Below are 16,833 nucleotides of genomic sequence, written 5' to 3'. Positions count from 1 at the left end.
GTCCGGTCCCAGCCCTGGCCACTCCTCCTCCTAACCCCTCCCCCACAGATGTCCCCCATCCTATCAACACTCAGCCATGCACATCAAGCGAGGCAGGATAGATGCTCCCAGGTGCCAAAAAACAGCTAGCAAACACAGCCAATTCAAGGTGGCTGCAGGGGGCTTGAAGTGAAATACTATAAAAGCTAGAGAGAAAAAAAAGAAATCAAAAAATATTACATTGTGTATAGGACAATAAGCTCAATAAATTTTATTAAAAAAATGTATTATATATATACACATCTCTATACATACCAAAATCTATTATAGATTGGAATAAATGGGGCATTGATCAAACATATTGTTAATTGGCTCTAAGACAATCAGATAGTTCAATTATGAAGACAGCCAGACAGAAAAATCAAAACAAAAGAAAAAATAATTTAATACATAGAATACTTCAAAGATGTCGCAAAAATAGAGTGTGTGAGAAAATAAATAATGAAATAAAAAGCCCACCCTAAATTCAAGCAGTGTATGTTATTAAAAAACGCCAGCATCAGGGCCGTCTTTAAGGCAGGGCAAAAGGGGCAGCTGCCCTGGGCCCTCTCATAGTTGTGAGGCCCAAAGCAGCTGCCTCATACTTGTTAATTATCTCAATTTAAATTCCCTTGTCCCTTGAAGTTTTAGTCCTGTACTGTGTCCCGATATCTCAGTGTGAAATGCTGCTACTAATGCTGCCCAGCTCTGCTCTATTGTTGTGTACAGATGACTCACCTGCAGACCCTGTGTTTACATGTAAATTACTGGCATTCATATGTTAATAGCGGCGGCATTCATAATTAAACAGCTGTGGCTGGCAGCATTGATATGTAAATAAAGGTGGCAATCGTATGTATATCATGCCCCCCTGCAGTAAGGAGATGATGTGCTGTAACCTCTAGCAACCAATCAGTGAGCAGTATTACTGTACATTAATCTCTAGCAACCAATTAACAAGCAGAAATCATTTGCTGTAACCTCTAGCAACTAATCAGTGAGCCGTAATGTGTGCTGTAACCTCTAGCAACCAGTCAGTAAGTAGTAATGATATGAATGAATGAATGAAATACTTATATAGCGTACAATGCGAACTGAATCGCCTCTAGGCGCTGTGGCGAGCTTTGATCATCTGCTAAAAGAGGAAGGTCTTGAGTTTTTTCCTAAAAGCCAGGTGATTTTCTTCCAGGCGGATGTTGATTGGTAGAGCATGCCATAGCCGAGGCCCTTGGACAGCGAATCTCCGATCACCCTTGGATTTATACCGGGCTTTGGGCACGAGGAGGAGGTTTTTGTTGGCTGATCGAAGACTGCGGTTTGGTGTGTAATGATTTATTTTCTCCATTAGGTATTGCGGAGCTTCTCTATGCACGGATTTGTGGGTGAGGCAAAGGGTCTTGAACGTGATCCGATTTTTTACAGTTAGCCAATGTAAGCTCCTCAGTGAAGGAGAGATGGATTCCCAGGGTTTTTTTCCTGTTATCAGCCTTGCCGCCGTGTTTTGGATCAGTTGTAATCGCGCAAGTTGATATTGTGGTAATCCTATGTAAAGCGAGTTTGCGTAGTCCAGTCGTGAATTAATGATTGTTCCAACTACCACTGCTTTGTCATTCTTTGGGATAAAAGGGATGAGTCTGCGAAGCATGCGCAGCAGATGGTGAGATCGACTGACTACAGATCCTATTTGTGCATCCATTGACATTTGTGCGTCTAAAATAACCCCGAGACTCTTCGCTTTGGTCTTTGGGGAGATAGTCTGCCCAAAGACGGTTGATGGAGACCAGGAGGTTTTGGTTGCGGGCTTATGATTTGGGTGTAAGATAAGAAGCTCTGTCTTTGATTGGTTCAGCTGGAGGGAGTTGGTGGTCATCCAGTCCTCTATTGATTTGAGGCAGTTTTCAAGTTGTTGTTGGTGATCTTTTTTTCCATTGATCCGGAAATAAAGTTGCGTGTCGTCAGCGTAAGAGTGGAAGCAGAGATCTGAGCATCTGATGATTTGAAGGAGTGGGCGAATGTAAATGTTGAAGAGAACGGGTGACAACGGAGAGCCTTGAGGGACTCCACAGGTGACTGCCTGAGTTTCGGAGAGGAATTTTCCTAGTTTCACTGTCTGTGACCGATTTCCTAGGAAGGACGCGAACCAATGGAGATCTATGTCTTGGACTCCGGCTACTTCTGTGAGGCGGACGAGTAGAGTATTGTGATCTACTGTATCAAACGCTGCACTTAGGTCTAGCAGTACGAGGAGACACGGCTCTCCGTCATCTGCCGCTTCGAGGGCATCATCCCAAATCTTGAGGAGAGCTGTTTCTGCTCCATGACCCGGGCGGAAGCCTGATTGCAGCGGGTCCAGGAGTTTGAGAGTATCCAGGTGAAGTTGTAGCTGATGTACTACGGCTTTCTCCATGATCTTAGAAATGGTGTTGAGGCTTGTAATCGGCCTACGGTTGTTTGGATCCTGAGGGTCCAGGTTTGGTTTCTTGAGTAGAGGTTTGACGATGCCTTGTTTGAGGATGCTGGGAACAATCCCTTCGTGGAATGATCGGTTTATGAGGTGGGTTATGGTTGGAGCCACGATGTCGGAGCATTCTTTCAGTAGTTTTGTGGGGATGATGTCAATAGGTGAGGTACTGTCACGCAGTTTATTAATGATGTTTTTTGCGCTGTCTACGGTAATTGGGGATAGTGAAAATTTTGGCGGTTGCGGTATGTTGGAGCGGACATCCTCTTTATGTATTTGCTGGCTGAGGTTGGATGTTTTCTTCTGACAAATTGTTTCCCTGATGGTTTTGACTTTATCGATGAAAAAATCCGACAGTTTGTCACAGTAATCCTGGGATTCACTTTTTGGGGGTTCTAGGCACACCGGATTCATTGATTGAATAACCAGTTTAAACAGTTCCCGTGGTTGGTTTGCGGCCGTTGAGATTGTATATGAGAAGTGGTCCTTTTTGGCTTTGAAGATTGCTTTCCGATATGCTGTAGCCGCTGGCAGCCAATCGCAATTGCTGCCGGATCTGACACAGTAAACTGATTTTAAGTCTAGCTGCAATTCATTGTACGGCTCAGAGCAGGTGGACAGTGGAATTACATGTGGGGGGGGGCCCAAGAAAATTTTTGCCCAGGGTCCAATCAATATTAAAGATGGCCCTGGTCAGCATATTCATCAAAAGTGAATAGCCACTTGCCAGGGAAACACTGTGTGAACCCAAGCCAATAATCACACATTCGTGGAGCCTGTGTTAAAAGACAACAGAGAGCAAAGTAAGCTAAACAGCGTAACTTCAGCAGCAGGAATAAAGAGTGAAACAGACAGAGCCAGATTGTAGCTAAGATAAAAGCCAGATTGAACAACAAGCATAATAGTAGGAGAGAATGTAATAACTGTGACCAAATGTAACAAAACACTGAATACCTTTGAAACGATCTGAAGAAACAACGGAGTTGTGAAACGCGTCACCCCATTGGCTACCCGTATCACGTGACTTCCGGTCCCTCGATGCTTGCGTCCCAGGCTGGAACGCACTTCCGGTTCCGGTTTCCGGTCCCTGAATAGAGTATAGGACGCCAGTACACTGTATCCTGGGCATTCCGGACACCCCCAGCTGACAGTGTAAGGTTATCACATACCAACAGTGAATTTGTTGATACCTCCGGACCATCTTTGCACCCAGCCTGACTGTACAACAACAGGACAGCTCGTGGACTGCAGAAGTACCGTGTTACTCCAGAAAACATCTATACACCTTTATTTATATCATTTTTGTGAGTAGCCATTTGGCTTTGATTTTTAATGATTAAGCCCCATACACACTATCAGATTTTCTGCTGATTTTTGTCTTCAGATTTACCAAAACCATGTAGTGGAACGGCCTGCCTGATTGCATACAATTTGAAACTCCTAAGGTTTGACCACATATTATATGGTTTTGGTAAATCTAAAGACAAAAATCAGCAGAAAATCTGATCGTGTGTATGGGGCTTTAAGGCTCCATGCACACTGGAGCTCATAAACTGCAGTTTATTGGAGTTTGGGCGTTTTTTTTTTTAAAAGCCCATAAACTCCACTCTATGTTAGCCTATGTGTCCATGCACACATGGACGTTTTTTAGCTTTAATGAGCAGTGGAGTTTATGGGCTTTTTTCTGAACGCCAGGAATTTGCGTTCAAAATGCAGTTTTTCACCTCCAAAAAACGACAAACGATCATAAACACTTATAAACGCTCATAAACACGCATTAATTAGTGTCTATTTTTTCAATGCATTGCGGGAGTTTGGAATGCACTGTGGGATTTTTGGAGTGTCCTCTGTGTATTTTTATTGAAAACGCCCATAAACGCTAACGCTAATAAACGCTCATAAATGCTAGTACAAAACGCTGTTAAAAGCACGTTTTTCTGCCAGCAATCTGGCGTCCAGAAAAAGCTTTTTTGAGCTTCAGTGTGCATGGAGCCTAAAAAAGTGTTTTATATTACTGCACTTAGTGTGGCGCACCTGTTCTTTCTTTTTCTTGTTATTTCAGAGTTTTTGCTTCTACTCTAAGGCTGGGTTCACACTATAGCGATGCGGGAACGCCGCAAATCCGCGGCGTTTTCCCGCATCGCATGACTCCCGCCGGCAGTTCACACTGCCCTATGCGGACTGCTGGGAGTGTCAATGATATGTTAATGACACCCCCAGATCCGTCCGCATATCGCAGTGCGATCTGCACACTCGCACAGGAATCGGATCGCATGGTGTGAACACCCATGCGATCCGATTCTGCTGCGGACCAAACAAAGGGTCCCGTGCGAGTTTGCTGCCGGAGCGGTGCGAATTCAGCCATACTATCTGTATGGCTGAACTCGCATCGCTACAGAGGTCGGATGTGATTTGCACTGCACTGCGGTGCGAATCACATCCGGATCTCCCCCCGCAGCAGTGTGAACCCGGCCTAAAGGTTGCTGCCTGCGGTGCTTCCCTATGAACTTATCTCATTTCTATTGAATGACTTTAACTCTTCATATTTGATTTATTTTAAGTATCATTCATTTTTTGTGTCCAAAAATCCTCCCCAAATATCCCCCTCCCCTTTTCCTTGTTATAATTAATTTTTGGATATTCAGTTAATTTTTGCACCATTAATTTCCTTTTTTCTTGTGCCTTTGAAACGTCATGCAATGTATCAGCGCCCCGACAGCCGGTGTTCTGGCATATTCAGTCCGGCCATCATATAGCGTCCGCCCCGTACTGCGCATGCGCAGTACGGGGCAGGAGAAGCTTCGGTAAAATTTCTGAAGCTGAATGGCGCCTGCGCCGTGAGTGGAGGTGGTAGCCCCACCGTCCAAGCGGACATAGGTTTGTGAAAATTAGACGGCCCCTCGCGGGTGAGCTTCGCTCGCCACTCTTTGGGCTCGGCCTCGCTGCGCTCAGCTCTTTTTTATTCCTACTGTATGTCCACTTGGATGGTGGGGCTAGAACCTGGACTCAGTGCGCAGGTCAAAAGTCTTTTGTATAATGGCTTAATATGATCTTTTATATGTTTCAAAAAAGGTCTTTTCGTCTTACCGATGTAAAAGCAACCACAGATACAGATTGCTAGATAAACAATACCAACGGTATTACAGGTAATCCTATGCTTTGCCGTATGGGTTTTGCCATTGGGAAGATCAATGGAGTTAGTAATAAATGGACATATTTCGCAATGAGCACAGGAAAAAGTTCAAAATTCGCAAGCATTGGTCGACCCTTTGCGTGTGTGATGGCTTGACACTAAACGGTCCCTTTTTCAGCCTTGTCTGGCTGTCTTCATAATTGAACCATCTGATTCTCTTACAGCCAATTAACAATATATTTGATCAGCGCCCCATTTATTCCAATCTATAATAGATTTTGGTATGTATAGAGATGTATATATAATAAAACATTTTTTTTTTTTTTTATAAAATTAATTGAGCTTATTGCCTTATACACAATATAATAATGTTTGATTTATTATTTTTTTTCTCTCTAGCTTTTATAGTATTTCACTTCAAGCCCCCTGCAGCCACCTTGAATTGGCTGTGTTTGCTAGCTGTTTTTTTGGCACCTGGGAGCATCTATACTGCCTCACTTGATGGACATGGTATGTTAGCCGAGTGTTGATAGGATGGGGGTTACCCTCCCTGGGGACATCTGTGGGGGAGGGGTTAGGATGAGGAGTGGCCAGGGCTGGGACCGGACCCTTTATAGCCGGACAGCTGGTCACTCGCTGTAGCGTGCACCTTATTATTTATATTATTGTTTTTTTCTCTCTTTAGTGCTAAAGCAATTTTTGATCATCACTTTATTCTACTCCCCTGATGAAGCCAATGTGTTGGCGAAACTAGTAGGGAGGAAGTTGGCCTGTCACTTACTATCTTATCAGCTGGTCATAAAAATGTGCTTCTTTATTGATATGTGACTACTTTTGTACTGATGGCTCCCTTTTTAAATCACATTTTGTATAATTTTGTATGAATAAAAGTTTTCTTTATAAAACTACTTGTCGATTTATTTGTGGCACCGTGATAATCCCTTCCCTGTTTACTCCAAATTATATATATATATTGTGTATACGAATGATATATGTTTCAGAGAGGTGGGCATATGGCATAACTAGAACCTTCAGGGCCCCAGTGCAAGAAACCATGAAGGGCCCCCTGACCCCCCCCCCCATCTGAGCCCTGGGCTACCAATTTTGGTAGCGTGCATCCAGCGCACTCTGTCCTTCAGAACACAGCTGATCAAAGATCAGGGTAAAGGGCCAGTCATAGTGACCCTTTACCATGTATTCAGCTGATCACATTTAAACAGACTTGCTGGTTATCGGCAGTCCTTTCCTCCCACACTGTGTCTGTGTGAGGAAAAGAATGCCGTTAACCGGAAAGACTGTCAGTACATTGTTTACACTGATAATCAGGGCACTAATCATCAGTGCCCATCAGTGCAGCCTATCAGTGCTGCCTATCAGTGCTCATCAATGTTGCTTATCAGTGCTCATCAATTCCACCTATCAGAGCCAACTATCAGTGCTCATCAATGCCGCCTATCAGTGCTCATCAATTCCACCTATCAGTGCCACCTATCAGTGCTCATCAATGCCGCCTATCAGTGCCTCCTCAGCAGGACTCGGAGCTAGGAGCATCTCGCTCATGCCACGTACACACGATCGGAATTCCGGCCAGAAAAAGACCGATGAGAGCTTTTCATCAGAAAATGCGTGTGTATGCTCCATCAGAACTTAGCTGTCCGAATTCCCGCCAGCCAAAAATTGATAGCATGTTCTCAATTTTCCCAACTGAAAAACTTTCTATCTGTAATTCCGATCGTGTATATGCAATTACGACACGCCAAAAAATCACGCATGCTCAGAATCCAGTAAAAGACGAAACCGCTCAGTCTGGTAAAACTAGCATTCTGTCAGAAACCATGAATCAGGCTGAGACAGGAGTACAATTAAATCACACTTGTTTATTAATAAAAATATAAAGGTAAATAGAAAAAGTGTAGTCAAGCATGGCCAGAGTCCAGTAACCAGATTGGGTGGTCAGCCAGGCCAGAAGTCAGGGATCCAAGTAGAGCACAGCAAGCAGGATAAGGAGCCAGAAGGTATGTCAGCAAGTCAGTCTTTAAACAAACCACAGGAGATGGTTTCAGTGATGTGGCAAAGGCAGAGGTGAAGTGAGCTGGAAGGCTTTAAGTAGGCAGGTCAGACAAGCATCACCAGGAACAGCTGATAACTGTGGAGAGAGAAGAGAGCTGGCAATTAGCTGACAGCTGAGCGGCCAGCCCAGAGAAGGAAGGGCTAAGCCAGCCCTGACACATTCGTAATGGAGATGGCAGATTCGTCACACTGCAAATTTTTTAATTGTTCAATTGCTCATTCTCTTCTTTATATAATGCTAGAAGAATGAAGTTGTTTTGCTGATCATATTCACAAACTTATTTTTTTATTATTTCTAGGTATCTCTTGAATAATCTTTATTTTAATTGAAGCCAGATCTACATAATATATATGTTTTTTTTTTTTTTCATTAATATACATTTTTGGATTATTGTATTATTTTCTAGTGCTCTCCTTTTTATTTTTTTATGTCACATTTCCACAACACCATTATTATGTTGTATTTGTAAACCTGTTTGTTGTTGGTGTCCCTTGTTAATTTTGACATTGTATTTTTGAAATGTACCTGCCTACTCACCCAAAAAAAATTATATTTGCTATTTGAAGAAAAACAAGTATTTTCTAAAAAAAAACACAATTTATTTAACATCATAAAAACAAAATAAAGATGAAGGCAATGCTGGAGAAAGTGCTTGAATTTGTGAAGCCTTTGGCCCCCAAGGCACACATGAACTTTGTGGCTCAAAAACTTGGTAGCTTGAGAAGTCCATATAGAAAGGAGGTCAATCTAGTCCAGGAATCCCAGAGAGCAGGAGCAGCAGCAGATGACATATGTACCCAGGCTGTGGTACTACAACAGGCTGCGTGTTCTTCAGACCAGACTGAAGGCAGGCAATCACTTTCTTGTCTTCAGTACAGCCTTCCCTGCAGTCTTCCCTGCAGCCTTCCCTGCAGTCTTCCCTGCAGCCTTCCCTGGAGGCTGTGGCTCTGGAGGTAGACCTGTGGCAGGAGGAGGAGGAGGATGGGGGAGCGCACACAGGTGGCCATCGTCAGTTAGTTCACCACTCAACCCCTTGTGGATAGTGATGGCCGAACGGTTCGCCCGGCGGTCGTTTCGCGGCGAATTTCCGACTTTCGCCGTCCGCGGGTTCGAACGCCTTTTTCCGTCGTTCGCCCCGGCGGACTTACGTGTTTAATGTATACAAGAACTTTAACCTTTCGTGACACGTTTATCATGTGTTACAGGACAACCAATTGAGACATGACAGCTCATGGACACTTGGACATTCCCCCTAACCTATAAATACACCCGATCCGGTGGCCATTTTACATTCTTTCTTCTGTCACTGTAGGGAAAGGATCCTGTGTGGAGTAGGGACAGAGAAAACGCTAGCTATTTGGTACACAAAAGTTCTTTTCAGGACTGGTATAGGTGTTAGGTCAGCAGCCTGAGTTTCTTTTGTCAGTTTAGATAAAGGGACAGAGCGCTGTATGCTGCTATTTTAGGGACAGCTCAGCCAGATTAGTCTTTCTTCATCATCATCATCATCATCATCATTAGCTGTTACTATCAGGTCCACAAAAGAGCTGTTCCAGCTAATCGTTCCAGCCTACTCTTTTTTGCCAATTTGTATAGGGACAGGCAGGAAGCAGTGTGTCAGGCAGTGAGGATAATTTTAAAGACTTGCTGTTACTATTAGTTCCACAAAGGTTCTTTTCAGGACTGGTATCAGTGGTACGGTAATAGGCTTGTACACGTATAATATTCTTTCTTCCAAATATAGAAAGAATATTATACTTGACTGCTGCCCTTCTGCTGCAGTCTGCTAATCATTCACAACTCACTTGTTCCACAAAGCTCTTTATCAGGACTGGTAACTTGGTCTGTCTAGGGTGCTACGGTACATAGGCTTGGGTGCGGTACAGTCTGCTGTTCTGTAAGGACCGCTATCGGTCCACAATACATAGGGTTGCCGTGCACTACTGCTGACCGCTGCCCTATACTGCAGCAGTCCTTCAGCGGTATAGGGACTGACGCACAGTCTGCTAAACACTAATACACAACCTGCTTGGTCCACAAAAGTTCTTATAAGGACTGGTAACTTGGTATAGGGTGCTACGGTACATAGGCCTGAGTGCAGTACAGTCTGCTGTTCTGTAAGGACCGCTATCGGTCCACAATACATAGGGTTGCCGTGCACTACTGCTGACCGCTGCCCTATACTGCAGCAGTCCTTCATTGGTATAGGGACTGACGTACAGTCTGCTAATCACTAACACACAACCTGCTTGGTCCACAAAAGTTCTTATAAGGACTGGTAACTTGGTATAGGGTGCTACGGTACATAGGCCTGAGTGCAGTACAGTCTGCTGTTCTGTAAGGACCGCTATCGGTCCACAATACATAGGGTTGCCGTGCACTACTGCTGACCGCTGCCCTATACTGCAGCAGTCCTTCATTGGTATAGGGACTGACGTACAGTCTGCTAATCACTAACACACAACCTGCTTGGTCCACAAAAGTTCTTATAAGGACTGGTAACTTGGTATAGGGTGCTACGGTACATAGGCCTGAGTGCGTTACAGTCTGCTGTTCTGTAAGGACCGCTATCGGTCCACAATACATAGGGTTGCCGTGCACTACTGCTGACCGCTGCCCTATACTGCAGCAGTCCTTCAGCGGTATAGGGACTGACGCACAGTCTGCTAAACACTAACACACAACCTGCTTGGTCCACAAAAGTTTTTATAAGGACTGGTAACTTGGTATAGGGTGCTACGGTACATAGGCCTGAGTGCAGTACAGTCTGCTGTTCTGTAAGGACCGCTATCGGTCCACAATACATAGGGTTGCCGTGCACTACTGCTGACCGCTGCCCTATACTGCAGCAGTCCTTCATTGGTATAGGGACTGACGTACAGTCTGCTAATCACTAACACACAACCTGCTTGGTCCACAAAAGTTCTTATAAGGACTGGTAACTTGGTATAGGGTGCTACGGTACATAGGCCTGAGTGCGTTACAGTCTGCTGTTCTGTAAGGACCGCTATCGGTCCACAATACATAGGGTTGCCGTGCACTACTGCTGACCGCTGCCCTATACTGCAGCAGTCCTTCATTGGTATAGGGACTGACGTACAGTCTGCTAATCACTAACACACAACCTGCTTGGTCCACAAAAGTTCTTATAAGGACTGGTAACTTGGTATAGGGTGCTACGGTACATAGGCCTGAGTGCGTTACAGTCTGCTGTTCTGTAAGGACCGCTATCGGTCCACAATACATAGGGTTGCCGTGCACTACTGCTGACCGCTGCCCTATACTGCAGCAGTCCTTCAGCGGTATAGGGACTGACGCACAGTCTGCTAAACACTAACACACAACCTGCTTGGTCCACAAAAGTTTTTATAAGGACTGGTAACTTGGTATAGGGTGCTACGGTACATAGGCCTGAGTGCAGTACAGTCTGCTGTTCTGTAAGGACCGCTATCGGTCCACAATACATAGGGTTGCCGTGCACTACTGCTGACCGCTGCCCTATACTGCAGCAGTCCTTCATTGGTATAGGGACTGACGTACAGTCTGCTAATCACTAACACACAACCTGCTTGGTCCACAAAAGTTCTTATAAGGACTGGTAACTTGGTATAGGGTGCTACGGTACATAGGCCTGAGTGCGTTACAGTCTGCTGTTCTGTAAGGACCGCTATCGGTCCACAATACATAGGGTTGCCGTGCACTACTGCTGACCGCTGCCCTATACTGCAGCAGTCCTTCAGCGGTATAGGGACTGACGTACAGTCTGCTAAACACTAATACACAACCTGCTTGGTCCACAAAAGTTCTTATAAGGACTGGTAACTTGGTATAGGGTGCTACGGTACATAGGCTTGAGTGCGGTACAGTCTGCTGTTCTGTAAGGACCGCTATCGGTCCACAATAGATAGGGTTGACGTGCACCACTGCTGACCGCTCACCTATACTGCAGCAGTCCTTCAGCGGTATAGGGACTGACGTACAGTCTGCTAATCACTAACACACAACCTGCTTGTTCCACAAAAGTTCTTATAAGGACTGGTAACTTGGTATAGGGTGCTACGGTACATAGGCCTGAGTGCGTTACAGTCTGCTGTTCTGTAAGGACCGCTATCGGTCCACAATACATAGGGTTGCCGTGCACTACTGCTGACCGCTGCCCTATACTGCAGCAGTCCTTCATTGGTATAGGGACTGACGTACAGTCTGCTAATCACTAACACACAACCTGCTTGGTCCACAAAAGTTCTTATAAGGACTGGTAACTTGGTATAGGGTGCTACGGTACATAGGCCTGAGTGCGTTACAGTCTGCTGTTCTGTAAGGACCGCTATCGGTCCACAATACATAGGGTTGCCGTGCACTACTGCTGACCGCTGCCCTATACTGCAGCAGTCCTTCATTGGTATAGGGACTGACGTACAGTCTGCTAATCACTAACACACAACCTGCTTGGTCCACAAAAGTTCTTATAAGGACTGGTAACTTGGTATAGGGTGCTACGGTACATAGGCCTGAGTGCGTTACAGTCTGCTGTTCTGTAAGGACCGCTATCGGTCCACAATACATAGGGTTGCCGTGCACTACTGCTGACCGCTGCCCTATACTGCAGCAGTCCTTCAGCGGTATAGGGACTGACGCACAGTCTGCTAAACACTAACACACAACCTGCTTGGTCCACAAAAGTTTTTATAAGGACTGGTAACTTGGTATAGGGTGCTACGGTACATAGGCCTGAGTGCAGTACAGTCTGCTGTTCTGTAAGGACCGCTATCGGTCCACAATACATAGGGTTGCCGTGCACTACTGCTGACCGCTGCCCTATACTGCAGCAGTCCTTCATTGGTATAGGGACTGACGTACAGTCTGCTAATCACTAACACACAACCTGCTTGGTCCACAAAAGTTCTTATAAGGACTGGTAACTTGGTATAGGGTGCTACGGTACATAGGCCTGAGTGCGTTACAGTCTGCTGTTCTGTAAGGACCGCTATCGGTCCACAATACATAGGGTTGCCGTGCACTACTGCTGACCGCTGCCCTATACTGCAGCAGTCCTTCAGCGGTATAGGGACTGACGTACAGTCTGCTAAACACTAATACACAACCTGCTTGGTCCACAAAAGTTCTTATAAGGACTGGTAACTTGGTATAGGGTGCTACGGTACATAGGCTTGAGTGCGGTACAGTCTGCTGTTCTGTAAGGACCGCTATCGGTCCACAATAGATAGGGTTGACGTGCACCACTGCTGACCGCTCACCTATACTGCAGCAGTCCTTCAGCGGTATAGGGACTGACGTACAGTCTGCTAATCACTAACACACAACCTGCTTGTTCCACAAAAGTTCTTATAAGGACTGGTAACTTGGTATAGGGTGCTACGGTACATAGGCCTGAGTGCGTTACAGTCTGCTGTTCTGTAAGGACCGCTATCGGTCCACAATACATAGGGTTGCCGTGCACTACTGCTGACCGCTGCCCTATACTGCAGCAGTCCTTCATTGGTATAGGGACTGACGTACAGTCTGCTAATCACTAACACACAACCTGCTTGGTCCACAAAAGTTCTTATAAGGACTGGTAACTTGGTATAGGGTGCTACGGTACATAGGCCTGAGTGCGTTACAGTCTGCTGTTCTGTAAGGACCGCTATCGGTCCACAATACATAGGGTTGCCGTGCACTACTGCTGACCGCTGCCCTATACTGCAGCAGTCCTTCAGCGGTATAGGGACTGACGTACAGTCTGCTAAACACTAATACACAACCTGCTTGGTCCACAAAAGTTCTTATAAGGACTGGTAACTTGGTATAGGGTGCTACGGTACATAGGCTTGAGTGCGGTACAGTCTGCTGTTCTGTAAGGACCGCTATCGGTCCACAATAGATAGGGTTGACGTGCACCACTGCTGACCGCTGCCCTATACTGCAGCAGTCCTTCAGCGGTATAGGGACTGACGTACAGTCTGCTAAACACTAATACACAACCTGCTTGGTCCACAAAAGTTCTTATAAGGACTGGTAACTTGGTATAGGGTGCTACGGTACATAGGCTTGAGTGCGGTACAGTCTGCTGTTCTGTAAGGACCGCTATAGGTCCACAATAGATAGGGTTGACGTGCACCACTGCTGACCGCTCACCTATACTGCAGCAGTCCTTCAGCGGTATAGGGACTAAGAGTTTTGTCACAGGGTCATTTAAAAAATGACATGCAGAGGAAGAGGCAGGCCCTTCCGCAGGGGTGGTAGGGGTAGGGCAGGAGCAACAGGCTTGAGCCAAAGTGGGAAGTTGCAGAAGGTGCGTTCAATTACTTTAAAGGATGCACCAGACTTGGTTGAGTGGCTCGCTCAGCCTTACTCTTCTGCACCCTCCTCATCCTCTCGATCTGCACCCTCTTCTTCACTCTCTGCTATGTGCACCCCCAAAGACACTACCACCAACAACACGACCACCACCACCACCACCACATACCTTCCGCTTGAGTCACTGGAATTATTTTCCGATCCATATCAAGAGGACATTTCTGATGCGCAGCCACTCTTGGTATTGGATCAGGAAGAGGAGGTAGCAACAAGCGCTACTCAGCAGTCTGACGCCAGTACCCAGATCAGCCCAAGGAGGAGGTTGGTCCCCGGTGTTGCTGCCTACTCTACTTATAGCGGTGGGGAAGGTGACGTTGATGATGACGTGTCTAGTGATGTCACGTGGGTGCCCACAAGAGAGGAAGAGGAGGGGAGTTCAGAGGGAGATATGGACCAGCAGATAGGGAGGAGAAGCAGCAATGACTTACATTGCACAGCAGGGACAAAGCAGACTGCAAATGTATCAGGAGCGAGTCATCGACCATGTACGGTCACATCTGGCGCTCCCAGGACACCGGCACATGGCTCCGCAGTGTGGGCTTTTTTTAACGTGTCCGCTGCTGACAATAGCGTTGCCATCTGCAATCTTTGCAGTCAACGCGTTAGTCGCGGTAAGCCCAATACTCACCTAGGGACGACCGCCTTAAGAAGGCACATGAGCAGCCATCACCGAGCCCAGTGGGAGCAACGGAACACACAAAGCCACACTGCAGGCTCTCACCGTCCAGCCTCGTCTTCTACTTCTCCTTCTCCTCTCTCCTCACAATTGTCCTCCACTCCACCTTCCATCACGCCAAGCTCACATTTTTCTGCAAAAAGGCAGGCTTCCGTGGGCCTAATGTTTGAGCGTAAAAAAATGATGACGCCGGATAACCCTCTTGCCCAACGGTTGGCGGCTGGCTTGTCAGAACTCATAGCCCGCCAACTACTGCCATATAAACTGGTGGACTCGGAGGCCTTTCGCAAATTTGTGGCCATTGGAACACCACAATGGAAGGTCCCAGGAAGGAAGTATTTCTCAGAGAAGGGCATCCCAGAGCTATATGGCCATGTTCAGCGGCAAGTGAATGTATCTCTGGCACACAGTGTCGGTGCCAAGATACATCTGACCACAGACACGTGGTCTAGCAAACACGGGCAGGGAAGGTATATCAGTTTTACTGCCCACTGGGTGAACCTTCTGACGGCCGTCAAGCATGTAACCCGTGGCACCCGTGTAGATTTGGTTTTACCGCCACGGATTGCATGCAGGCCTGACTCTTCTTCTCCTCCTCCTACTCCATCCTCCTCCCTCTCCTCCTCAGCTGCCTCCTCCTTTTCCGCTGCTAGCGTCTCTTCCACTGCACCGCCCAAGCTCCCCAGAACCTATTCCACATGCCAGGTGAGACGTTGCCATGCCGTGCTGCGTCTGTTGTGCCTGGAAGCAAAGAGCCACACTGGCCCGGCACTCCTTTCAGCTTTGCGTTCACAGGCAGATGAGTGGCTAACACCGCTCAATTTGACAGTTGGTAAAGTGGTGTGTGACAACGGTGCCAATCTGCTTAGCGCATTGAAACAGGGCAAAATCACGCACGTGCCGTGCATGGCACACGTCTTAAACTTGGTCGTGCAGCGATTCCTTGTCAAATACCCTGGGGTCCAGGACATCTTGCGGCAGGCAAGGAAAATCTCGGCCCATTTCAGAAGATCTTACACGGCCATGGCTCGCCTTGCTGACATTCAGCGGCGACACCATCTGCCGGTCAGACGTCTTATTTGCGATTGCCCGACGCGATGGAACTCAACCTTCTATATGCTTGATAGGCTGCTCCAGCAGAAACGTGCAGTTAACGTCTACCTGTATGAACTCTGCGAAAGAAACGGTTCTGGGGAGCTGGGTTTTTTTTCACCGCGCCAGTGGCTGCTCATGCGCGACACATGCAGACTTCTGCGGCCATTTGAGGAGATCACCAAACTGGTCAGTCGCAGCCATGGCGCCATCAGTGACATGGTACCTTATGCCTTCTTTCTGGAGCGTGCATTGCGTCGTGTCATTGATCAGGCTGTGGAGGAGCAGGAGCGGGAAGATGAGGAAGTCGCAATGCTGGATGAATTCCCAGGGGGGGCTACTCTATCTGAGACAAGTCAACAACAGGAGTCTGATGAGGAGTCAGAGGAGGATGGTGCCGGGGCGGATGAGCAGGAGCAAGAAGAGCATGCTTTAAACCTTTCTGGGATCCCTGTTGTGCGAGGATGGGGAGAGGAGAATGAAGAGGACGACATTATCCTGGATGATGAGCAGGAGCCAGGCCACCACACCGCTTCCACTTTAGTGCAAATGGGGGCCTTCATGCTCCAGTGTTTTAATAGGGACCCCCGTATAAAAAGCATGAGGGTCAAGGACCAGTACTGGGTGGCAACGTACTTAGACCCCCGGTACAAACACAAAATGGCGGAAATGTTACCGCCGTCGCAGAGGGCTGTCAGAATGCAGCACTTCCAGGCCTTGCTTCGAGAAATGCTGCATTCTGCTTTTGCGTGCGCTGGCAGAGGAGCAATTCCCACTCCCAGAGAAGGATTTGCGGGTACCAATCCAACAGCGCCTGCAAGAAGAGGCCGGTTTGAAGATGTGTTGGTGACTTCGGATATGAGGTCATTCTTTCAGCCGACCCATCGACAGGTGTCATCCGGATCCAGCATCAGGGAACGCCTAGACCGTCAGGTGTCCGACTACATTGGGTTAACGGCCGATGTGGACGCTCTGAGGAGTGATGAACCCCTAGACTACTGGGTGGGCAGGCTTGACCTCTG

This window comes from Lithobates pipiens, unplaced genomic scaffold (genome assembly GCF_037356315.1).
Source record: "Lithobates pipiens isolate NorthernLeopardFrog02 unplaced genomic scaffold, aLitPip1_a1.2 Scaffold_1, whole genome shotgun sequence".
Taxonomy (NCBI): domain Eukaryota; kingdom Metazoa; phylum Chordata; class Amphibia; order Anura; family Ranidae; genus Lithobates; species Lithobates pipiens.
Note: the sequence above shows the minus strand (reverse complement) of the source record.